Genomic DNA, 26,643 nt, shown 5'->3' on the forward strand with positions numbered 1-26,643 from the left:
CAAGCATAAAATATCTATAATTAATCTTTATTATGATATTTGACTATCTTTATTTTGCTCAAAGATTATCTAATGGATCAACTCTTCCTTCATTTAAGTATTTTAAATTCTTGTAATTTGAGTTCTATATATATTGTAATAGCCTATACCACACACCTAGAACATTAGCCGAGAAAATAAATTTTGTTGTTCTAGAAATAGCCACATAAGAATGACTTCACCATTTATGATATGACATTGACATGTCAAACTGCATGATAAAACACACACAGTGTCAGTTGATGAAGGCCAATGTGATAATCAGATAAATGGAGAATTAATAACTGGGAAAAGATGCAAACTTAACTGTACTGCTGTAGACAGCCAGAAAACTATGTGAACTCGCAAAACAGAACTGCAAATATTACATTATCTCCACTAATCATCATGAGATCGGAACCACAAAAATATCGAGACTTAAAATTGTTTTTTTTTCTTTAATTATAATTCCATGTAATTGTAAATACTAAATACCATCTTATTCAATATTTTTTGATGGATATGGAAATTGGAAGTTTTGATTTTAATATTTTAATGGATAAGCTTTCTTTTGGTAATTGCAATATTTTTAGTAGCTCCAAGACTGATAGGTACGTTAGCATGGATATTCTACTTGTTAGGTAGAGGCAACCCTTTAAGTAAAGCTCTGAACAAAGCGAGTGCCTCTGATGGAGAAGTGTATGGAACAGTATGTGATGCTCCCCGTACAGTTGCATAGCTGAGAATGGTCTGGTTTTTGCCATTTACTGGTCTCCCATATGCTTCAGTCCATCCTGCAACCTGCTTCAATCAATGAAGTTTTGAGTATATTTCATATTTATAGGTGAAGGAAGATTTATTTCTTCGTTAATCATCTAAGTAGTGCTGATGTAGCTCACCTGTTTTTGATCATACCATGGACTGTATCTTAGGAGTTTGAATAGTTTCAATTCCTTAGCCAGATTGTCAACAATGTGTTCTAGTGCTTGTCAGTGGCACCACTGCATCTTGGTCTCCACTGTAAAACCAATAGTTTTTTTAATAAATACAAATATTAAAATTTCTACAATATTGCAGGCATTGATGAATAATCTCACCTGAATAGAAAAATTGGAAGACCACCCTCTAGAAGCTTAGCAAGCACTGGCTTTATGTCATTGGCCATGTTGTTTTCTTGATAGAAAAGTGGCCTGATATTTAAAATGATGTTAATCAATATGGATTTCTTGATTAGGAGTATAAAACATAATAGATAGTGTATGCAAATAGTTTTGAGACATGATAAACTGTTCATTGGGCTTTCTATCATGAAATGGAATTTACTTTGAGGTGTCTTGAAAAATCGATTGTCATCTTGTATAAACTAGGCAAAAATACTAATACAATAAATTTTTTTTAAACACAAGTACCATGGTTACAAGAGCATAAGCAATGTGATGGAGTCATCCATTACACAGTGAGCTAGTTAAGAGTACAAATCATCTTAATGTACGGTGTAGTCTTTGACCGCAAGCAGACAAGTAATAGATAAATGAGCATCTGAATGCATGCCATGTTATAAGTTCTTTCATGGGCTACTTTCTATTTCTTGAGTGCCATAGAGGCACCCACTTCACCATTGTTTAGGCCATTTTCAGTATCAATTTTCCTTGAATCGGGAAGACATGCTATCTATCACAAGGCATTAATACAATCACAAAACCTGTTAGATTAAATTTGACAGCCATGTATAATTCTGTGGTTTGTGTGAAATCCAAACAGACTGAAATGTTTAGAGACTTCTAATGACCAAAATCCAGGTATATTTTAAATATAAATTTTTTATTATTTTACAAATAATAATATTAGTCATTACAATTATTAAATCAAAAGGATTTTAGAATAGCATCACAAAACCATAGTACAGTTGATACATATTTGAAAACAAATTAAAACTATAAAATAACTCTTTATGTAAATGAAATAGCTCTTCAAATAAAACTGAAGTAATCAATATAAATGTACAGTAAATAAAATGATTCTTAAATAGTTGTAAAAGTGTTAAGTAAAATGATTCTTAAATAACAAGAAGATTGTATGGTAAATAAAATAATTCAAGATTGATTTAAGTGTTTTTTACTAGATGTATTCAAGATATCTATACTACCTTAATATAATATAATTATATAAATTAACAAATAATTTATATTTATATAAGTAATAAATTATATTAATAATATTATTTTGAGATACCTTCACATCCATATGTTTGTATGTATGTATATATACATATTGAAACTATAAAATAGTTCTCAAATAAAATAGAAGGCACCACTATAAATAAAATAAAATAATTTAAAATTGATACAAACATCTTTTAATAATTGTAATATTTATAAAAACTTAATATAATATATTTAGAAAGAAGAGATCCAAAAAACCCTTTAGTCCACCAGTCACAAGAGGCTTGGCGACTAAGCGTAGTCTTCAGAAGACCTTTTTGGCAAGTAAGGTTTCTCCGGTTTCTTTGGAAATCTCGAGGGGAGCAGATGCCTCCCCTTAGGGCCAATCAAGATTTTATCCTGGAATGTTAGGGGCTTAAATGCCCCTAACAAGCGATGCTTGATTAAGTCACAATTGGACTTAATGAAGTGTGATGTGTTCATGATTCGAGAAACTAAGTTAAATCTCTCTTCGGTTGATAGGTTATTCTCTTCTTGGAAAGCATGGAATTTTTGTGCTTCTCCCTCTTCAGGTGCTTCTGGGGGTCTTGTGATTCTTTGGAAAGATTATAGTGTTCATTTCTCATTAATTGCTTCTTCATCCAATGAGATGCTTGGTCTGGTCAAAAGTAGGATATCTAACTTAAAATTTTGGCTCTTTAATGTTTATGGGCCGTCTGGGGTTTTAGAAAAAAGAAATTTTTGGGAATTTTTGGCTTCCCTTGCTGCCCCGTTGCGCAATGTTTTTCTAATTTTTGGGGGGGATTTTAATGCAATTACTAGTTTGAATGAAAAGGCTGGGGGAATCATCCCGAACAAGCATCCTATGCCAGATTTTTGCTTCTTCATTCAGTCTTTAAATTTGGTTGATTGTAAACCACTTAATGGGACATTTACATGGACCAACATGCGTAGGGATTTTTGCCGAATTGCTGAGAGATTGGATCATTTTCTGGTTTCAGAAAACTGGTTTAGTTCAGGACAGGACTTTGTTTCCTCAGTTCTCCCCTTTACTGGCTCTGATCATCTTCCTATTTAGTTTACTATTTTTGAGGACAGGGCTCCTCGGAAATTACCTTTTAAGTTTGAGCCAATGTGGTTTCGAGATCAATCTTTCCTACCTTCATTAAAGAAATGGTGGTGTTTTGCTCCATTCTTTCCTGGATCCCGAATGTTTCAGCTTGTTAAGAAGATGGGTTTCTTAAAACATAAGATTAAGGTGTGGAATGTATTGCATTTCAAGAACATTTTCGAGGAAAAGGCTACGATTCAGGAAGAAATTGAATAAATTATTAAGACCATTATGGCTTTAGGAATGTACTCTCTTTTGTATGATAGGTTGAAGTTGTTCAACTTTCAACTTTCTGAGACTTTGGCTAGGGAAGAATCTTATTGGAGGTAGAAGTCTAGAGATCTTTGGCTTTCTGATGGGGATAGAAATATTAATTTTTTCCATTCCTCGACCAAGCTCAAGAGGCAGCGTAATCGAACTTCCTGCATTACTAACTCTAATGGAAACAATTTGGTAGATGAGGAAGACATTGCTTCCGAAGCTGTTAGGTTCTTTAAGTCACTTCTTACAGCGGATCCAGTTGCATTAGATAATGAGATTGTGCAATCGATCCCCTCTTTAGTTTCTCAAGAAGATAATAAGAAGCTTATGGCTCCCTTTACTCTAGCTGAACTGAAAGAGATAGTCTTCTCCATGCATCCAGAGAAGGCCTCGGGTCCGGATGGGTTTACGACACTATTCTTTCAAAAGTGTTGGGAGTTTATAGGGAATGACGTATTGATAGCCTTGGAGGAATCTAGAAGAAATAGGTCTATTCTTAGAGAGATTAATACTACTCTTATTGCTATCATTCTGAAGGTGGATAATCCTACTTCGTTCTTGTATTTTCGTTCGATTGCCTTGTGTACTACTTTATATAAAATCTTTACTAAGGCAATTTTGGTTAGGCTATCTAGGCTCCTCCCTCAGATTGTCTCCCTAGAACAGGGAGGATTTGTTCCTGGTCGGGAAACATCTGAAGGTGCGATTGTAGCTCACGAAGTTCTACACTCCATTTCTCAACAAAAGGTTCCGGCTATGATACTTAAGCTAGACATGCTGAAGGCTTATGATCGGGTCAATTGACAAGATCTTAGGGTTGTTTTATATCATCTTGGCTTTTCACGCTGCTGGGTTAAGTGGGTGTTTTCTTGTATATCTTCTACTCGCTTTTCAGTTTTGGTTAATGGTTCCCCATCAGGGTTTTTTTCTTCCTCTCGGGGACATAGGCAAGGGGATCCTTTGTCTCCTTTTCTATTTATCCTTTTGGCAGAAGCATTAAGTAGGGCCACCTCTAGTGCTACAACTTCTGGTTTATGGTCAAGTATTAGAATAGATGGCCTCCCTTCTCCACAATCTCATTGCTTGTTTGCAGATGATACGCTTTTGTTCAGGGCAACCTCTCTAAGGGAGGCTCGTCTTATTAAGAAAATTATCTATGATTATGTAGCTTTTTCTGGACAAAGTGTTAATAATCATAAATCCAAAATCTTTTTTGTGAATGTCTCCCCTCTAGTTAAAAATAGACTTGTCCGCTTTTGGAGTTTTCAAGTTGGGACCCTTCCATGTGTATACCTGGGCATTCCTTTTTTTCTAGGGTCGGATAAGGCTTCCTTTTGGAACAAAATTGTTCACTCAATATCTTCCCGAATCTCTTCCTGGAATCATAAGTGGCTGACAATGGCTGGTAAAATTCTTTTAATTAAGTCACTTTTAAATTCCATCCCCACGTATTTGATGTCCATTTTGCAGGCTCTCCCCCAAGCTATTAAGAACATTAGGGTCTCCTTTAGGACCTTTCTTTGGAATGATAACTTGGGTGATAAGCCAAGGATTCCTCTCTTGGCTTGGGACAAAATTTGTCGTCCCAAAGAGCTGGGGGGTGTGGGTATTCATAATTTAGCTGCTTAGAATAAGGCTTTGGGGGCAAAATTTGTTTGGATGTTATATGCTGACCCTCATAGTAAATGGGCTGCCATCATGTTTGCTAAGTAATTAAGGGGTGCTTCCAGAGAAAGGATTTTTACTGCTTCATCTCTTCCAAAAGGTTCGGCTTTTTGGAATTTTTTGGTTTCATGTAGGATGGTTATTTTACCACATCTATCCTAGGTTGTCAATAATGGGAAGAAAGTCCAATTTTGGGATGAAGTCTGGAATGGGCATTCTGCCCTTTTAGCTATCCGAGACTGGTCCCCTTTGTCTAGTATTCTATTAGAATTTTGGGGGCCTTTTGTTGCAGATTATTTTGACATTGTCTCCTCTAGTCCTTGTGTGATTGCGAAATGAAAGATTATCCCTCCCTTGTTGGTTGATATTAATCTTATTCTGGCTTTTGTGGAAGAACTTCACAAAAGACCCCTTGTTTTCCAAAATAAAGAGGATTCCTTGGTTTGGATTAAGAGTGCTGTTGGTTCTTATTCAGTTAAAGAAGGTTATAATTCTTTAGTTTAGACTTCTCCATCCCCTTGATGGCCTACTAAGCTTTTTTGGCACCCGACTTGTCTTCCTAAAGCAGGGTCATTTGCTTGGTTGGCAGTCCAAGATAAGGTTCTCACCGGAATGTGCTTGGACAGACTTGGGATTACGACTGTATTTCCTTGTGTTTTTTGTGGTCATTGTATGGAATCCATGGATCATCTTTTCTTGTTTTGTCCATTTGCTTCTGAGTGCTTGTATTGGTTATTTGGCCTGCTTGGTTGGTCTTCTGCGATAGGTCCCAATCTTCTTTCGCATTTCATGGCCTAGCCCTTGTTATTTTCCTCATCATTCTATTCATCCCTTTGGGTTGTGGCCCCATCACTGGTAATTTGGAATATTTGGCTTGAAAGAAATTCTAGAATTTTTAATCATAAAAATGCCACTTTCTCTGAAGTAATTGGTAAAATTCAAACCTCCATTAGTGAGGTGGTTCTTTCGTTCATTCATAAAAACTTAGATCATCTCAGTTCTTTCTCTCATTGGGATAATCAGGTTACTTGGAAATGGTCCGCGCTTCGTCTGATGCCTTCCCATGGGGTTGTATCAGGAGGTCTATCTTCTTTGGTTAAACGAAAAAATTGGCCAGATGGACTCCCCCTCCATTCCCTTCATTCAAACTTCAGTTTGATGGAGCCTCAAAGGGGAATCCAAGAAAGTCTGGTATTGGAGTAGTTATTTTTGATCATTCTTCAAAAGTCATCAAAGCTGTGGGTAAACAAATTGGACATGGTACCAACAACATAGCTGAGTTTCAGGCTTTATCCTTTGGGCTTGATATCGCTCTTTCATTAAACATTAAAGACATTGTTATTGAAGGCGATTCCATGGTCATGTTTCAAGAGGTTGTAGCCAAGAAATGTCTATCTTGGCATCTTCAATATTTCTTAGATCACATTCTTCTATAGTTAAAATGCTTTTCCACTTTTTCTATTTCGTATTGTTTTAGGGAGATCAACGTCATTGTGGATTTTTTAGCAAATAAGGGTGTTGTGGAGGGTGTCGATTTCCTAGAGGTCTCTCCCTCAGACATTCCTACATCTTTCATGAAGATGCTTTCTTTATAGGTGGTCCTCCTTCTTGAAATCCTACTTCACTATCTATGCTTCGTTAGTATATGTAGTAAAGATGTTGGCCTTCATGACAATTTTGTGCTATTGATATCTTATGTTAGATTTCATTCATGGGGTAGGAAATTGGTTGGGTTTCTTCTACTGGTCTGAGACGCCTAATGTATTTGTGCCTTCTCATGTCTCCTTGCTTTATGTGATGGTTACTTCCCTATATGGCTTTAGGGGGGATGTTGTCCTGCCTTATGGCATCATTCCTGTTGTAGTCATATTTGGTAGTTTCTTCGCACAAAGTCTGGAGGTAGGAGGGGTATCTTTGATTTGGATGGTGGATTTTTCTTTGGTTTGGAAGGGTATCTTTTGGTTCGGTTTGGTTATCTTGGTTGGCGGGCTGTTTTGAATTTCTTTTGTAAGTTTGGGATCTTTTTGGCTTATGGCAACCATTAGATATTAATCAGTACTTGTATGACAGGGGTACTTGCATAATATCTGTTTGATCCTCTATTTTTTTTAATCATTTTTCGTTGCGATTGGTTGCTAGTTGCCTTCCCATCAGGCTTTCATACCTTAAGCACTTGTTTTTTCCTCTTCGCTTCATTTGGTATCATGATCTATCGGTGATTCAGGTAGTTGTTCTAATGATTGGGGATATTATGCTATTCGCTGGCTTTATCATTGTGTGATCATCCTCATATTAGCAGGTTTCTTTCATGATGTGATAATTATGACATGGTGATCCCGTTCTCAGTTATATTGATTGGTGGTGGGCACTTATGGCTTTCATTCAACGTTTGTCTTGCTTTTCACTCTAACATCATGTTCTATTTTCTATGGAGAATTATTGCTAAATTTGGCGGATGGTGGCTTTTTCTGAGGAATTGGAAAGAGCAGTTAATGTGGTATTGTAGAGGATTTCTTATTTTGATATTATTCCTTTGGTTACTACTTTTGATTGTTCTTTGGTTTGGTCTCATCCTCCTCCCTGGGGGTCTTCAATATCCTTCCCTGCTTTTTATTTGGATCTGTCTATGTTTGCTCACCATATTTGTGATGGTAGGATCTCTTATTCTTGGTTCTCCCATGGCTCTGAGTTTTGTTTTCTTCAGAGCTTTGGATTCTTGTGGTGTTTAGATAGGCTGGATTTTGAGGTGATGGCTCTGATTTTTGGTGGACATTCTTGACTCCATCTTCAGATGCTCCCTGTTAGACTGATTCTTACAACTTCCTTTATATCTAATGCGGATGGCAATGCATTGCAATGTATCTGGGAGGTTTTGGTATGCCTATGGGCTTTGTGTAATGGGTAGATAGACTTATGTTTTCTTGAGCAATACTGAAGGGTTTTCTTACTGGTTCTTTCCCTTCAGTGCTCTTTGAACCAGACACGTGTCAAAATATATATAATCAATATAATTTTAGTGGTCTCATCCACTTTTATAAAATATATATATATATAATAAAGGAGGGGTTAAAATTTATTCAAAACAGAACAAGTACAAAGCAAGGGCATCAAAAAGCCCTCTCAAGATCCAGTAAGTGATCTAACTGATGAGATAAATCTAGGGGTAATTGACCCTCAAGGGCATCAAACAACCCTATCAAGATCCACTAAGTGATCTAACTGATGAGACAAATCTAGGGGTAATTGACCCTTATCCACGGTATATCAATTATGCATGTGCTGAGAAGTCCATTTGGCAAGACAATTGACAACACCAATTATAATTGTATAAGTATTTTATTATATTTAATTATATTATATAGATATATCTTGACATCCTTTTATATATGGGTGTGGATGCTATGATGGTGTGATTAGAGAGGGAGACAAAACAACTTTTTTTAGTGAGGTGGATATTTATTTTCTAAGCAAGGTGGATAAAATCTGATGTTCTTTTTGAAAAGCCAAGGTTATGAAAACGTATAAACCAACAATTGCAAGAATAATTAGTAAATATATAATTATGACAAAGATATTGGAATCACATTGACCTTTTTGTGTCGTAATGATAACAATTATAAATACCATTAAAGAGAATTAATAATAATACAAAATGTATGAAACAAATTTTAGGATTGAAGGCAATTTAAACTAGTAAAATGCAGTATTAGATTATTTAAAAATACTTCTATTTATAGATATAATATTCAAATTTCCATTAAATCATAAAAATATACAAAAATCTAAGTTAAAGATATGTCACTTTGTCCCAAAACAAGTTAAACTGTCCTCCATCCTGTCTTATTTCAAATTGAATAACCATTTTATAATTTTTATTTCATTATACATAACTATTTTGTCATTGAACAAAATGGGAACTCTTATGACAAAATTAAAATTTGACCGTGCCTTAAAAAGAATGAAATCAGTTATAATATGCAATAATATTACTTATAAAAAACATTTGAAATGCAAGAGATTTGGGAATGCAAGTGATATACCCGAAACAGAAATCCCATGAATAAGGCAGGCTGGTTGTATTGGCATGAAGTGCTTTCTGCACCTCCTGGCTGTTTAGATAAGCCAATATCTTATCTTGAATGCAGAGATCAATATCATTTATTTTCTGCAAACTCTGATGAGAAATAGGAGGCAAGCAAAGTGAGATGAAAAAAGTAATGTCAAGCAAAAAAATATATTACAAAATTATTTAATTTTGATCTTTGCCAGATTCAAATCGAATTCCATATATAGCAATCTATATCCATTGGAGTCACATTAATACAATACATGATACATACGATTACAATTGGGGGTTTGTAATTGTGAAAAGTAAAGGGGAAATTGTATTTGGGCTTGATAGATTATTTATCTATTGATTAATTAAGATGGTGAGCAAGGTTGTTTATGAGTTTAAAGGACGACGGAAAAAGGTTGTTTAAAGAGTTTATCATGGCATGAATTTTCCCATGATCTCTTGATGGTATAGCCTGCGTTGGAATGTCAGATAAACATGCACCTAATGTGACATCATGAATATCCACTGCATCTCCTATATCAGCTGTTATATTGTTGTTCACGTCTTGACAAGCTCGTGTCCAGTCATCTTGGTAGTATATATTCAAATATCTTGAGTTGTTACACACAGTTTGATCCATTAAGTATGAGCTATCTGATATCAAACCATGTGACCACAGGTATTCTCCATTGTTGACACATATCTCCAAGTCCAGAAGGGGATTCCCTAGCTGCAAACATCATTTCGGAGTCAATGATTGTCAATTGATTAGGGGTTATAGTTATACATAAAGTTGGATGGACATGTAAAATTAACATAAACAGTCAGAAAAAAATTGTTTAAGAAGACTCTTAAATTGTAAGATAAAACATACAAGTATTGCTTTTAGCTTTATGGGTGTGATATTTGGCCTTTTGTTGTAATCCACCACAAGGGCTGCCAGTAGGGGTACGTAGTGTCCTGCAGTCATAATATAAATTTAATCTACTTTTAATGCTTACTTGATATCATTTCCTTCATTGATACATTTTCATTAGTAGTGACTGATGATTGCATCAGGTTATGTGCATAGTATTCTTCTGAATGAATGTAGGTAATATTGAAACAAACCAGATGTATACTTCTATAAATTCATAGATTCTTAAGAACATTGCTAAGTGTAACCTTACCTTAATACGAGTTAAAGTGATAGGTTAACTGTATTAAGGTGAACTAGTAAAGCTTATGAGTGATGGTTTCTTGCGATGTACTACTCATGAAATATAAGTCATTGATACAATCAGTGTCAAGTGAACAATTCAAGTTCACAGGTGAGGTGATGCGGCGATGTATTCTTGTAAATAGCTACTTATAAGAGATAGTCATTGATAGTCATTGATAGATGAGTCCTTTAATCTTTAAGAAAGATGCCTGATAATCTATTCACTTATTAAAAAATTAGAGCTGATTAAAAAGGCCATGCAGTCTCAAAATGCTTGGATAGATACAATCAAAGAAGATAGGGGCATACCTGCAAAGCTCTCTCCTGTTAAGTAAATGTCTACATCCTTAAGTTCAGGGAACTTCTCCAACCAGTTAACAAGGAATACCAAATTGTCTTGAGCTGTAACATTATACAAGCCAATGATTTGTTCTAAGCATATTTTTATAACCACTACTATCATGCTGCTAGGAATGTACTCGAAACGTATACTATAATACCCTTATATCAAATGCACGGGACGCATTACACATACCAGATAGAGTATCATTGGAACTACGATCTTCAGTAGTATTAGAATATGAGAATCCCACTCCAACAGGGCTCTCTACATACAGCATGTTTGATTCTGCCAACAAAATATTTATATATCAGCTACAAGATACTTGCAAGGTGAGTAAAAGGTAAATGCAAAGGTTTTTCAATGTCACTGCCAAAAGCCCAGACATAAATTTAGCTTATGAGAATCCTCCATTAGGTAATCTCCTACATTGTTCAAATTTTGTACTTCTGAATTTCAATCTCATAACCAGGCTTCTGAGCAAGCCGGAATGAATATTACCTTTATTCCAAGAGTATTTATTTTGCTCTAAAAGGCCTCCACTAATGGGCTTGAAAGGACCATGCTCCATGAATGCCCCAAAACCAACTGATGAGCAACCTGGCCCTTCAATAATTGAACAAATTCATTACCTTCTGACCTTAACAAACAAAAACATTAGAAATTGAATGTGATAAACAATGTAAAACACTAATACCCACAAGCAGATAGATCTATCTATATAGAAACAAATTAATTGTTCTTACCTCCATTAAACCACAGGGTCAATGGGCTAGATGTAGGATTTTTCTCTGCCTCTACTTAGTAATAAAACAAGGCTCTCCCATTTACTTTATTTGTGGTGATATATCCACTATACTGTTTGAAGCTAACATCTTGTGTTTGGCCTGGCAACTTGGGAATCAGATCAGATTCAGGGGCACCTAAGGCAACTTGAAATATAGTAGCCATGGATAAAAGTAATACCGTACCCAATTGAAATAATCTGGGGAATATCCCATACCCAACTCGATATTGCATATTTAAAAATTAAACAGTTAGCTCACTCAGAGAGGCTTCTATGACTTTGCACTGGTGTACTTGGTTTCGATTTGCAGTTGTATCAAGTGAGAGTTTGCAGGGATTATAAGTTGCTTGGGAAAGGGGAAAAAAAAAATTAAAAAATTAAAAAATTACATTTGAAGAATATGTTGCCCACGAATGAGATTAATATATACCTTTTTTTCCAAAGGTGTTTGCATTGAAAGTTATAGTTGGCAATTGGGAGTACTTCAGCAAAATTCTTTAAAATCGCTTGGAAGTAAAAGAAAAATTAAAAAATTAAAAAAACTACATAAGAAGAATATGCTGGCCAGGTATACCGATCAAAAAAATATGTTGGCCAGGTATACGATTAACACATACATTCTTAATGAAACTTATGATTGAAGTAAAGGATCTGATAAGAGAATATAATAATGGGATTCAAGATAGGCATGTATTCTCCCATAAATCTATAGTTCCAATGCTATCATAAATTTATATTTTCAATGTTATTTATTTATTTGTGTTGTGGTTCATGCTTAATCATAGGATAAACTTGGAGGCGGAGATACAAATGTAAAGACAAACATTTTAATATATTATTATTGTCAGCCTACATCGTAACCCTTCGTAATGCACACTGAGTTGGTTCGTAGCAATTAATAAAATAGTTTGCAATGTTTAAATTTGAAATTTCAATCTTAAAAAGTGAATGTTTAGATCCATGAGTGAGTAAGTGCCTTAGTAAGTTTGCACTTGTGGATGTGGTCTAGGATGGTGAATAATGTATCTGAAAATTAGGAGTGCAAGTCTTGAGATCAATGATGATTGTGATCAAGATGTGTGATGTTATGGTTAAATTTATGTAAGAATATGTCATTTGTAAGCTAATTATTACATTTTTCATAGTCTTAATCGAAGTGTTTCTAAAATAGAAGGAAGAAAGAGATAGATATGCAATTCTCATCATTATATTTTTATGCCATTTTGATGTACATAATACCTAATACGGAGATGCATGCAAAAGTAAAACAAGTAGGTTAAACATGCAAATTAAATATTTTAAAGCACAAACAAGATATTAGATCTATTTAAAATTATAAATCATTATTCACGCTTCTTGTAATGAGTGCTTCATACAAAACCTATTGACCAAAAAAACATGCATTGATTAGTATTTGCTACACATTTTAAAATAGGCATTAACTATAACTTATTTAAAAACTAACTAAACTAGAAAAGTGTAGAAGTAAATAAGATAAGGATGATTCCACTTGTTATAGAAAAGTTATCTAGGTTTACATCTATAAGATGTCATCAATTGCGTAGAAGTACTTAAAAGCTCTATTTAATACTAGAAAGTGATCATATTTGTCATAGTAGCGTCACTGTGGTTTAACTCATAAAGAATATTAGTGATAAGATACACATTCTAATTATTTTCATATGATGGATGCAAGGAACTAGATACAATGGAAAATAATTTTCAAATTCATAATAAGCATGTAATAATTAACAAAGATATCATTGTGTATGACACATCAAGCATGTAATATTTTTTTAACGATAACCACACTAAAAATGTAAAAGCCAAATCACATATGTAATAAATGTCTATAGATAATATTGTGTAATGATCAAATACATCAAGAGTAGTGTGTAAGCACATAAATATGATATAATCATGAAGGAACACATAAAAATGTTGCCCACAAGACATGAAAATGAGAGGATCATTTGAATATAAAGAAAAACATAAAAGATATAGGCATGGAAATGATCATAAGAATTATATAGCTATCCTCTAAAACAAATAGTCAAGTATATTTGTAGTTTAATTGCATTGTATTTTCTTTTGGATAACCAAGAATCCCTTAGGGTTCTTATGCTTTATCATGCACTCCCTTATAAGTCGTGGGTTGATGACCTTCCCCTAATTAGTGTTTTGGTCAATGTTTGAACATAATTGTTGTTTGTGTCGGTCAAGAACTTAACCGTATAGTCTACACCCTAGGGGCACATAAGTACATGATATTATCTGGATCTTTAATTTGTTTTCCCTTGAGAGTAGATAAATCAAAAGTCCAAAGTATAAATCCGAAACATAGTGATGAAGGGTTCCAACCAATTATGATAAAATTTATCATATAGTTCTTCATTAATATTTGGGATTTCTAGGATTAACATGAAGAACGAAGTAACCAAGATGATAATATATTTGAATAATGTTTATCATAGTATTTGACTATCATTATTATGCCAAAACATTATCTAATGCGTCAATTCCTCCTTCATCAAGTATTTTTGGTTCTTGCAATTTGAGTTCTATATAAGTTGTGATGCCCTATACAACACTCCTAAGACATTAAATACGATTTTTTTTTTGTTGTTGTATAAATAACCAAATAAGAATTACTTTATCATTATGATATGATATTTACATGTCAAATTGCATGATAATACACACAAAAATCTCATGATAATAAACCCTATGTACCTAAACCTTATATCATACTCTCTATTCTCTAAACCTTATATAAGGTAGAAAGCAGTGATGACTAAGATAGGGGAGGGAGAGAGAAAATGAGAGAAATAAGAACAAAGAGAAAGTGAGGGATAAGGACGGAGGGAGGGAGAGGTAGATAGGGAGTGACTAGGAGACCTAGAGAGAGGAGAGATAGAAAGGTGAGGGATAGAGAAGTCTACAAAGAGATAAAGAGGGGTAAGGAGGAAAGGAGAGAGGTGGAGATGGAGTTAAATAACTAGAGAAGGGAGAGATATAAGTCTTAGAACCTAGGGAGAGAGTGGAAAGAGACTTAGGGGATAGATGGAGTGAGAGATATAGAGGGGAGAGGTTGGGAGTGAGATGGAGAGGGAGAGGAAAAGTGGTAAATATGGAGAGAGGTTAGACCTATGGATGGGAAAAGAGAGGGTGGGGGGGAGATGAAGTGATTGAGAGAATGGAGAGAGAGGGGAGATAACGCATAAGAGATGGAGAGAGAATAAGAGAGAGGGAAGGATGGAGGGATAGAGATGGCATTAAGGAGGGATGGTGGGAGAGAAATTGATAAATAGAGGTAGGGAGAGAGTGAGGGAGAGGTGTATAAAGAGAGGAGACAATAGTAGTGAGTAAAGGGAAAAAGAGAGAGGTGGAGAGGTAGTGATAAATCTTTGGGTATAGAGGAGAGAGTAAAATAGAGAGGGGTAGAAAGGGGACATAGAAAGTGTGATAGAGAAAGATCTATAAGCATATAGTTTGGGGGAGATAAAGAGAGTGAGATAGATAGAGTGAGATAATGCTGATAGGAGAATGTTGTTTACTAAAATTCGACCTAAGTCTAAAAGTTATATGATCTTTTAAAAACTATAATCTATATTACAACTCCTAAATATTTGAAACCACTCTCAAACATCCTATCAATATATGCATGAAATAAGAAAGGAAAAAGACATATTGAAGTGTGAATTATACTTAAATATTATATTTTATGTATATATTCTTCTTTAGTGATTAGGCTTGGGCACCCAACCCAAAGGTTTGGACGATCATTTCATTCCAATAGCGCATTTTTATGAAAAGATAAAAAGTGCCACATTTTTGGTAATACATCTTAGTGCACTTACCCAAGACTAAGACAAAGATCCACTTTCATACAAACATTGGAATACAAATTCACCTAAAGGAGTGATCATATTTGACCAACTCTTGTAAAAGAGACTCAAATGACACTTCTAGTGTTTCTATTCCTTTGTTTCTTTAGAAAGTGAATGGACTATGGAGATATGTTGGAATAATGTGAAACTATGAAGTAAATGAACACTTATTTTGTTGTAATTGACTCTAGTAAACACATAAAAATATTGTAACAGACACAAAAATGGATGGGAAATTTGATTGTGCACTTGTAACTACAATTTGAAGCTGAATCTGTAGGTCTGAGACACATAGAGCACCTCAGTCTTCTGAGTATGAACTAATATTTGGAAATTTTCACCCTAAGATTGTTTGGAAGAGACCTATCAAATTTGGTGGGAAACTTTGAGCATAAGGTTTCCCTAGGCACCTTGGTTTGGACAGGGGTGCCCCAAGCACCTTGGTCCTAGAAAATTAGGTCCAATTTCTAGGAACATGCCTATACGAGTCTCCTGATACTAGTTTGAGATTTTTTGGATCTGTCGGCTATCTATAGCTTCACTTGTAAGATGAAAAAAGATAAGGTGGTGGCTATATAGGAGTTTGCCTTGGTCAACCCCCTATTTTGGTGATATCCACCTCCAAAAATAGCTAATATTGGAATTGGAATAAAGTGTGTTCTTGTCCATCTTAAGTGTGTCTAAGATTGCTATGAGATAAAGTGTCTAGTGTGTAAACTAGATTCCTACTCAATTTTGTAGAGAAAAAGCATAAATGATAATGATTGAATTGAAAAATGCTTTAAATCACATGATTAGAATGTAGATATGAAGCAATAATGCAAATAAATATATAGATCTGAAGCTTAATGGTATAAATATAAGCATAAAATAAAATCATACCAAATCCCCTGGGAAGAGGTGCAAGCCAATCATTAGTTGGTGGTTCCCTATTATCTTCCAATGTCTCTCGAATCTTCCATAGTTGAATGAATTAAGACTTGATAATTGATTGATTTGCAGATATGAGACTCATTTAAAGAAACACCTTCATTAGGATACCTTCAATTGCATAATTGTTTCTCTTCAAAGATGCAAAAAGATTATCACACATGAGGAAGTGAATTGCCTTAAATATTAAATCTTGGATTTGAATTTGATGAAAACCTTACCTAAATTTTTTATTTATTCACACAGAGTGAGATTTTAATTAATTAGGATAGCCAAATTATCCTCCCAAAATTCGGAGAAAAAAGTGCAAGACTAAGGGGGTATGACCATCTTGGTATTGACAACTTTATTCCAATTTATAGGGATGCAAGATAATGGGGTTCTAATGCTAATTTCAACTCAGTGGCTCAAATCATGATGAATATATATGCAAAATATGGTTTGGACATTGCAATTGGGGTAGATTTGAGGATAAATCAAGATAAAATAATAAAAGAGCACACCTAGAATCAAGGGCCCAATTTATAGAGTGTGATGTGATTTGAATTAATAAAGGAATCAATTTATAATAATCTATTAAAATGAATATGGAAGTCCTATAATGCATAGTATAATGAGACATACTAAAATGAGTGCTAACTAAGAATGAAATTGGACACCCTACTCAAAGGTGTAGAATTTTCAATGCTATACATTCAAACCTCTCTTCTCTATCTATTAGTATTTTATATTTATATTATAAATATTCCATGGAATTATTCCAATAGATACCTAGCATAAAACACATGTACATGACTGTAATGACAACCCCAGATAGGACCGAAAATATGCAAAAAATAAATTTTAGAACATGATAGCAGAAGAGTAATGAACAATTAAAGGAAACAATGTAATATTATCCACTAAATATGTAATTCTCCTAAATCATAGACCGTTAATATGTCATAAATAATTTATAATTTATCATTTGATTTCATCACAAGATCAAAGGAGGGCTAATAGTTAATGTTACCTAATCCATACCATAAGTATTTATCCAGATCATGTAGTCTTTTCCATTAACCTTCCATTATTCGCCTCAAGGGTGCAATACAAACCCTCCAATGTGGATATAATCCCTATCCACCCTTCCAATTTGATTTTGTGTCAAACGATGAGAGAGTAGATGTTCAAACCATCTTTCTAAGCAAAGGGAAGGGTAACCACCTAAAGGCGAGCTACACAAGGTGTTCCTACAATTAGTAAGGTAAGGTATCAATTTCATATCACTACTACTTAGTGAAGCTTGGTATGTTACCTACTTATGCCTCATTAGAAATTATACTTCTTGCAGTCCATCATACGTCCAAGCAACCAAGGACATCCATTGCTGACATGTTGTTGGCACAAAGACCCACATGCTCGTGGCAGAATCTATCCCATCTAATAGGTACTACTAATAGTCATCTTTGCATCATATGCTCCTTGACTACTGTATATGGTGAAAATGGATAACAATAAACAACAAATATTGAAAGGCTAAAATGAATCCAACCACTAAACCCTAGCCTAACAATGAACAAAGATCCACCATAACATATGAAGATTACCTAAGACAATGCAAAATAACTCAAAATCACAAAGATGATACCATCACATGTCCAATAGGGTTTTGATCTCCATTCTTCCTATCTCCATTGATCTTGTTTGATATGCTTGCTCTCAGATTTTTGTATGCACAAGAGCTCAACAAAGAACGGAATGTGGTTGCAAGTAGGATCGTAGTGTAGCCAAGTCTTCAAAATTAGTCATTAGCATGTGTCATTAGGGTTTGACAATGAAGAAAGCATCTTCTTAAATAGAAGACACAATAAGAAATGGAGGGTTAAGATTGAGAGGTGTAAAAAGAGAGGTCGGCTAGGATTAGAGGGTAGGTAAAAGAAATACCAAAATAATGAAAGAGGTAGGTAGTGTAGAAAATAAGAGATGAATGACATGTGTCATGTGTAGAAAAAGATAATGAATTAATTAAATAAATAAAGATTTATTTAATTAATAGAAGAAGTAGGACAATTAAATAAATAAAATATTTATTTAATTTAGGAAAGGGATAATTTAAATAAATAAATGTATTTATTTAAATGAGAAATAAGGCTAGAAGAGGATAAATGAATTAATTAAATAAATAAAAATTTATTTAATTAATAGAAGAATTAGGCTTAGATAATTAAATAAATAAAATATTTATTTAATTAGACATGACAATTTTGAGTGTCTACATTTTGCCCCTCTTTGAGACAATGCGGCTTGTCGCGTTGTTTCAAAGAAGATAAGATGAACTGATACAAAGTTGCCCCAGGATGGGAATTATATGCCCCCTTGAGAGATTGGATGAAAATGTCTGAAAAGATTGCAGACAATCTCTCGATAAGAAAGATGGGATAGAATGGGTTGATTAGATAGAGTGACAAAGTCACGGGATGAAGAATACTGACTCGGGAAATGAGGGTGAGGGCTAGGGTAGGCTATAAGATAGACCACGGGCAAAAGACATCCTCATTGTCATCCACACCCTTAGAAGATCACAGTGCAGAGCGAAAAAGAAAGCAGTAGCAGTCAGCAGCGATGGCATTCATTCACAGATTCGACCGTGTTCGCCGATTCCAGTGACTAGCCGATGCAGGAGAGCCAGTAAGTACCCGAAAACCTCCTCGTACTTTCACGCATTTCGAGTTTTGTCATAAATGCATGCTAGGTAGCAATAAATGTGCTAGGAATAGGGTAGTTAAAATATGCAAAAACGCGCAACCGCGTCTGTGTTAGTGCCAGGCGCGTCTATGTCCGACAGGCGCGTCTGTGTCGGGTCCAGGCGCGTCTGTGCATGGAACCGCGTTTGTGCTGAATACGGACGCGTTTGTGAAATGTAGAAGAGTCTGTGTTTTGTAGGAGCGTTTATGTCATGTAGGGACATCTGTGTTCCCTGGTCGCGTTTGTGCATGTCATAGGCACGTTTGTGTTCAGGAAACGCGTCTGTGTTGCAGAAGCGCGTTTGTGCAATCTATAAGCGCGTTTAGGAGTTTAAAGCACGTTTAGGAGTTAAAAGCACGTTTGTGTGTCAAAATGCATGGTTTTAGTCTTTTAGGTCAAATCGGCAGTTCTGTGATGAACATACGCTGTCGATTGGATAAGCTGCTGAGAGGATACACTCAAGCAGGTCCTCTAGGAAGACTAGGATAGATCAAGGCACTTTGTGATGAACAGGGAGCACCAAGATAGGTAGCACTTTGTGATGAACAGGGAGTGCGAATGTGAGTGACACTTTGTGATGAACAGGGAATGTCACACACGTAGTACTTTGTGATGAACAGGGAGCATTACTAGGGTAGATAGCAACACTTTGTGATGAACAGTGAGTGTCACTAGGATAGATAACCAGATGCATTTAGGTAGCAAGTAGCATTTTGTGATAAACAGTGAATGCCACAATAACTGACAAGATTGATTGTGTGACTGCAGGAGTATTTGCCGATGTTGGAGTCACGGGAGAGATTCCCGTCGACTCAGAGGTTGCGACCAGAGTTGTCGATTCAGGACAGGATTTCCATTGAGGAGATGGGTCTCACACATGTGCTCTATGTGCCTGAGTTTCGGGCAAACATGGGGTTGCTGACTGCGTTGGCTGAGAGATGGCACTCTGAGACGTGCACGTTTCATCTACCGATGGGTGAGATGACAGTGACATTGGAGGATGTTTACAGGATTTTGCACATTCCGATCGATGGAGAGTTGATTCCATACGATCGTGACGGTGACAGGGAGGCACTGCGACGGGTATTTCAGGATCCCGGTTTGGAGATGCGAGCAGGTCACGTGGCCTGGGATACCATGACCGCCACAAGTTTAGCATTGCCGGCTGTTATTGGAGGAGCTATCAGTGGGTATTTATGTTCGGACAGAGCCACACGAGGATTGGCAGTTGGCTAGGGAGGGGCATTGGAGACACTGATGATAGAGCACACCAGGTATGCATGGGGGCCATGTGTCCTGGCCCATTTGTACTATGAGCTGCATCAGTTTGTATACCACGGATCAGTGGGACTGGGCTGCGGAGTTACTCTCCTTCAGGTGTGGGCATATGAGCACCTTCCCATCACACGGCCGATCCACTTCAGAGGCAGAGGGCAGGGACAAAGCTTCGTGCATTTGTACGACATGATTACTTCACAGCCTCGGATTGGTCGACTGGAGCATTGGAGGCGCGTCATAGATGACATAGACATGGTCATCTGGAGGCCGTACCTGGGGTGCGAGGAGTGGGAGGACGATGCATTGGAGCTACCCTATGTATTCAGGAGCAGGTATCTGATGGGGCGGACGCCCTATATTCTGGAGAGGCAGCTTATAGACAGGGTATGCAGGCAGTTTGGGCGGATTCAGCGGATGCCACGAGGCTCGGGCATGTATGCCCGTACAGTCAGAGATCAGGTACAGTTTGGGCCACTGCTATCATATGATCAGGCCGTGACACAGCTGGCGGAGATGATGCCGTTACCATGGGACATGTGGCCGGAGGTAGAGGATGCAGGGATGGACGCAGAGTACTCTGCGTATTGGGCAGAGCATCCGTTTCCTAGGTTGACAGATCTGGGAGAGCTGTTGGAGGGAGAGGCGGGAGGGGATGATGAGGATGATGGTGGAGGGGATGGAGGCAGGGGCCGACGGAGGTGGAGGGGAGTGGTGGGAGAGAGGCGAGTAGCACCTCGGAGGGAGAGAGGATAGGAGAGAGCAGCTCCGGTGGTGAGAGGTCGGGGTGGACTGCCCGTACAGGTACCAGCAGCACAGGGTCCTAGACAGGGACCGAGACAGGTGCAGGGACAGGGATAGGTACAGGCACAGGTACCTATTCAGGCACCGAGACAGGTGTAGGCGGAGGCACAGGTACCTATTCAGGCACTGAGACAGGTGTAGGCGGAGGCACAGGGACAGGCACCTGCAGGGGAGGAGCCACAGGCAGAGGCGGAGGGCGGGGATCCTGAGGAGGATGAGCTATTAGAGCTACGAGAGATCTGCCAGGGCCAGGCAGATGAGATCGAGGATTTGGTACGGGAGAGGGACCACCTCAGGATCAGGCTCAGGGACACAGAGCGGGAGAGGGATCAGGCCATCCAGAGATATACTGAGGCCGAGACAGCTCTGAGGGCAGGGAGGCGGGCAGCAGAGGATGCAGGGGCAGGCTACGCATATGTGCTGCGAGCCGGAGAGGAGATCGCCTACTGGAGGGATCTATACTATGCTGCCGTGCCAGCAGATCAGCGGGTGAGGAGCTTCCATAGATCGTCGCGCACATCGACGGCTACGGGAGGGAGTCGCAGGAGGCAGGCGTCCAGCGGTGGGGTCATGGGCCCTCCACCACCACCAGAGAGACAAGGGGATCCTGGAGCAGGTCCATCTACAGCTCAGACTCCGTCGAGGCCAGGCGGCTCCGAGGGAGGGAGTTCATCATAGCCATAGTGGGCTCCCATTGTATCAGTATATGTATCATTTTTGTATTGTAGACACCTACGGGTGATTCTTTTGTAGCCATATGATTCTTTTGACATCATTGTATCATGACACATTTTGATTATATATGAGATGATTCATTTTTGCGGCAGCTATATGCATGTGTACCTTATGTGATGAGATGTTCTTATGCGATACATGTTTTATGATATGGATGCTTATATGATGCGATGCAATATATTTTTGTTCTTTTATGTTGTATATGTGATGCATGATGCAAATGTGAATGTATGTAATGCAAATGAATATTGATAATGCAAATGATTATTGACGTAATGAAAATGTGAGATGTGCTAACATGTGTTATATGCAGGATGTGATGCATTTGTGATATCTATATGTATGTATGAAATGCTTATATGTGATGATGCAGGTGTAACTATATGAAATGCAAATGTTTTTGGTGTGTCATTTACTCAGTCATGTGATAGCGGGCTATGCGGACTCGAGAAGGACAATGGAAGTCAATCAAGAAAGGGGGATGGAAGACAGAAGATATGAACGTGAAAGAGCTTCTTGTGCGTTATCATCATTGAGCTTTATTATGGCAGAATAGGTTATGACAATCGAGGCATTTGTTCAGCCCAGAAAGTCATTGTACCTGTTTGCATGGAGATAAGACAGTCACAAACAAGGAATGCCCCAGTTCATACTAGACTCACAGTGTCCTCATATCCTTGGACAAGTCATAGCATTACTAAAAAGACAATCCACAGACAGCAAACAAAATAGGTGACGATACCCCATCCTCGCCTTTCTAGTCAAAGACATCCTGGAGATAGAATCTCTAGTCAAAGACATCCTGGAAAAGCTAAAAGACATGTCACCAAAAAGATAAAATCAAAAAGAAAACCAAGACTCGACACCAACATCCACTGTAGTCCTCAAGTTTAGTGTCTCTTGTCACTTGTTTAAGTCTTATTCGATTGTGGTCACAATGTTCACTTTCACAAAAAAGATAGATAGCACTGAACCATATGTTGTCTGAGTCTATTGAAAGATTTGATTTTGTTGAAGCTCATTATTGCTGCTGTGTCTCATCTGAAGCTGACCGAATCCATGAAACTGATACCTTATTGCGGAGAAGACGAAACTTTATTGTGGATCTTCGATGCAGATGCTGCTTTATTGCGGATTGTGCGCAGATAGACTTGAAGGAAGCTAGAAGAAACTGTACTCCTCGAAACATGTGATGTTCTCAGTTCCACACCCATTACTAGACTTAGGATCGGCCGTAGTCATAGATAGGATCTGATTTATTATGGATGGAAAGGGAGTGAAAGGGGAGGGTTATGGATGGCTAACCAATCTTAGGTAGATCAATAACAAGCCATGATGGGAATGTGTAAGTTTATTGTGAGCGAATAGGTTGTGAGTGTGTGCAATGTGAAAGATGAAATAGAATCCTGAAGGAGGGAGGAGCAAAGTCCCTACGCATGGCGCTGGTGACCCAGTTTTCACCATGGTACTTGCCCAGGGCTCCACCGAAGTGGTTTTCACCATTGGACGAAATTATTTCTCTTTACTTTTTTGATTTTTCAATTTTTTTGTTGTCACAAGGCGCCTGTTTGCCAGGTTTTCACCAAGTAACGATTTTTTTTGTTTTATAATTTTTTTGTATTTTTGCAATTTTTTATTATTTTTTTTTTTGTATTTTTGAATTAAGATGCTCTGAAAAAGCTATGTGTAGAATCTGCGAAGGTGCATGCTGTTGATAGGATCCTCCAAGGGTTCACCTTCTGTAGTTGAGAGCTGATATGCCCCAGATCCATATACTGCTGTGATGATGTAAGGACCAAGCCAGTTGGGTTCAAATTTGCCCTTCTTATCTCTATCTTGTTGATTCTTGGGGTTCTCCCTGAGGACTAAGTCACCTACCTCAAATGTGCGAGGCTTGACCTTGTGATTGTAACTGCGACTCATTCTTTGTTGGTAAGCCTTGAGATGATTAAAAGCAGTGTGTCGTCGTTCCTCTAGCAGTTCTAGTTCTTGTAAGCGAGAGACCCTGTAGTCTTCATCGTTGATTATGTTTCTCAAGGAGACCCGTAAAGAAGGTAACTCGACCTCAATAGGCAAGATGGCTTCAGAGCCGTAGACAAGTGAGTAAGGTGTAGCTCCTGTAGGCGTGCGGACACTGGTACGATAGGCCCAAAGTGCAGGATTGAGTTGGACATGCCAATTACGGCCAGCGTCGTCGACTATCTTTTTAAGGATTTTGAGAATTGTTTTGTTAGACGCCTTAGCTTGGCCATTACCTTGGGGGTAATATGGTGTGGAGAAACGATGGGAGATATGGAAGCGCTCACAGAGTTCACGAACATCCTGGTTTTTGAAGGGACGCCCGTTATCAGTGATAATGGAAGTAGGAATCCCGTATCGGCAAATGATTGAGTTTTGGATGAAGGTAGCGATTTGTTTCCTAGTAACTTGTGTGAGAGGCACGGCTTCGATCCACTTCGTGAAGTACTCTGTGGCTGTGATAATGAATTTATGTCCATTGGAAGAAGGAGGGTGAAGTACTCATAAGAACTCATGTTTACGGATTCTTGAGCTTCTTTAGCTATTCTCCTAGATTTTTGAAGGCGGGTTTCAACCATGAACTAGGTGTTTAGCAATATGTGAGAGACTAGACGAAAATGACAAGAGTATGGAAGACCAAGAGTTGTATGGAGTGTAAATGAATCTTGAGGTGTACTTGCAATGTCCAAAGTGTAAGACCAAGTATGTAAGTAGTAGAGTAGGTGTGACTTCCAAAGAGAGGATAGTTTCTCTTGATGAGGTAAGCTGACCTTGACTCTAAGTAAGACCAAATGAGACCCAAAGGTAAGAAACCTTGATGAGGGACCACTTAGCAAAGTGTAGTTGTATGTAGTGTGTTGACAAAGTATGATGAGGACAAGCAAGTGACCTTTTGACTCAAGTTTAGACAAGTATGAATGTAAAATGAGGTATGAAGCAATGATGGACTGTGTGAAACCTTAGAACAGGCTGAATGCTAGATTAAACCTGAAGAGACAACCTAGGAAGCTCAAGTATGCCGAAACTGATTTTCTCTGTTTGCTTGACTGTTAAAGTTTTTGAATCCTGACACAGACGCCTCTGTATACTTCACAGACGCGGTTCCAAGACACAGACGCTACTCTGTTTTACGCAGACGCGGACAAAAACACAGACGCTATTCTGTACTTCACAGACGCGCTTATCCGACACAGACGCGGTTTGAACAGACACAGACGCGTTTCTGTAACCTTAGTGCAATTTTTCCTATCTGTGAAGTTGTTTTTGTTGTGACCAAATCTGATTGTTCGACTGTTTTTCGTGACAAGAGGACACAATGTTGATGACTCAATGTTTGCAGACTATCTATACTCCAAAAGTGTGTTGTTTGATGTAAAAAGTTTTTTTGCATACACTTGAAGACACAAAAGACACAATGTTTTGCTGTTTTGTCTTGAATGTTTGAGTGTTTAGCATAAGACAAGCACAAATCTTAGGGCTGGCCAAGACAATAGTTGTTGATCCCACATAGGGTTTTACCCCCGAGGCTACGCTATTCAGAGCGGATACTTAGATGCTTGACCTCACTGGCTCCACCCTTGGCACTCACTTCTCGGGTCAGCCAAGCATCAGTCCCCATGAAAACTCCCCATGGCGAACTTTGTATCTCTACTAAGAACCGTATGTGTGTGGGCCGCTACCAGAGGTCCGACCTCCTGCCTCAACAACTAGAAGGATTTGGGCATCTAAAACAAAGAGGTGCTAGTAAGGGCATCCGCTCGTGTGGCCATACATGCGGCACTTTCAGCTCTGTAAATACAGAAGGCTCCCAGCCGGTAGGGGTTACGCCCTACAAATGATCAAATAAATTTGATCAAACGGGTTTATGGGGAGACATAGTGTCGGTATGAACTAATCAGCACACGTTATTCATAGTTTTCACCATGAATACATTTGATTATAGTGGTTTGGATGAGGTGGGTTTTCCTTGCTACCACTTGGGTCGTTCTCTTCTCACTAGGAGTCCTAATGACCACACGGGAAGACAGACCCTCTAAAGATTAAACAAAAAGAGCCTATTGCTCCAGACACAAAAGACAATGATTCAATTTTAGTGCACCAATTGAAGTGTTTGCTAAGCTATGAAAACAAGGCACACAATAAAAATTACAAAACCCTAGCTAAGGCCCTGCAACAAAATTGTTAGTAGTTTGGGTTGTTTCAAATGATAACCCCTTCCTGCAAGCACACAAGTTAGGTAAATTTTTAGAAAACCCAAAAAGACTTTGTGAAAAGGGGCCTTCAACAAAAATGTATTTGCCTCCAAAGCAAGCTGCACAAAACCAAGTTAGCTAGATCTGCAAGGGTTAGCCGAAAATAAACCAGATCTGAAACCCTAAGTACAAAATCCGAAAATCCGAATCGAAGAAACTTGAAAAAAAATTAAAAAACAGAATGCACAGACGTGTTTATACCAGACATAGACACGTCTGCGCGACACAGACACTGTTCTGTGATTCACAGACGTGATCAGAGGTCACAGACGCCTCTCCCGAACACAGACACGATAAGATCAATCACAGACGCGGTTAAAATTCTCAGATGCGATTCCAGAAACCTGCAAAAATAAAAATTGACAGAAACACAGACGCGATTCCCGATATCGCAGACGCTTCTGAAACA

At 37.7% G+C, this 26,643-nt stretch overlaps 1 pseudogene; it reads right to left on the minus strand.

Annotated features, from left to right (window-relative positions):
* Positions 1–648: 648 nt before the first annotated feature.
* On the minus strand, positions 649–11,766 carry LOC131055484 (serine carboxypeptidase-like 45; annotated as a pseudogene).
* Between the last annotated feature and the right edge of the window lie 14,877 nt (positions 11,767–26,643).

The sequence above is a fragment of the Cryptomeria japonica genome, chromosome 8 (assembly GCF_030272615.1).
Source record: "Cryptomeria japonica chromosome 8, Sugi_1.0, whole genome shotgun sequence".
In the NCBI taxonomy this organism is placed as follows: Eukaryota; Viridiplantae; Streptophyta; class Pinopsida; order Cupressales; family Cupressaceae; genus Cryptomeria; species Cryptomeria japonica.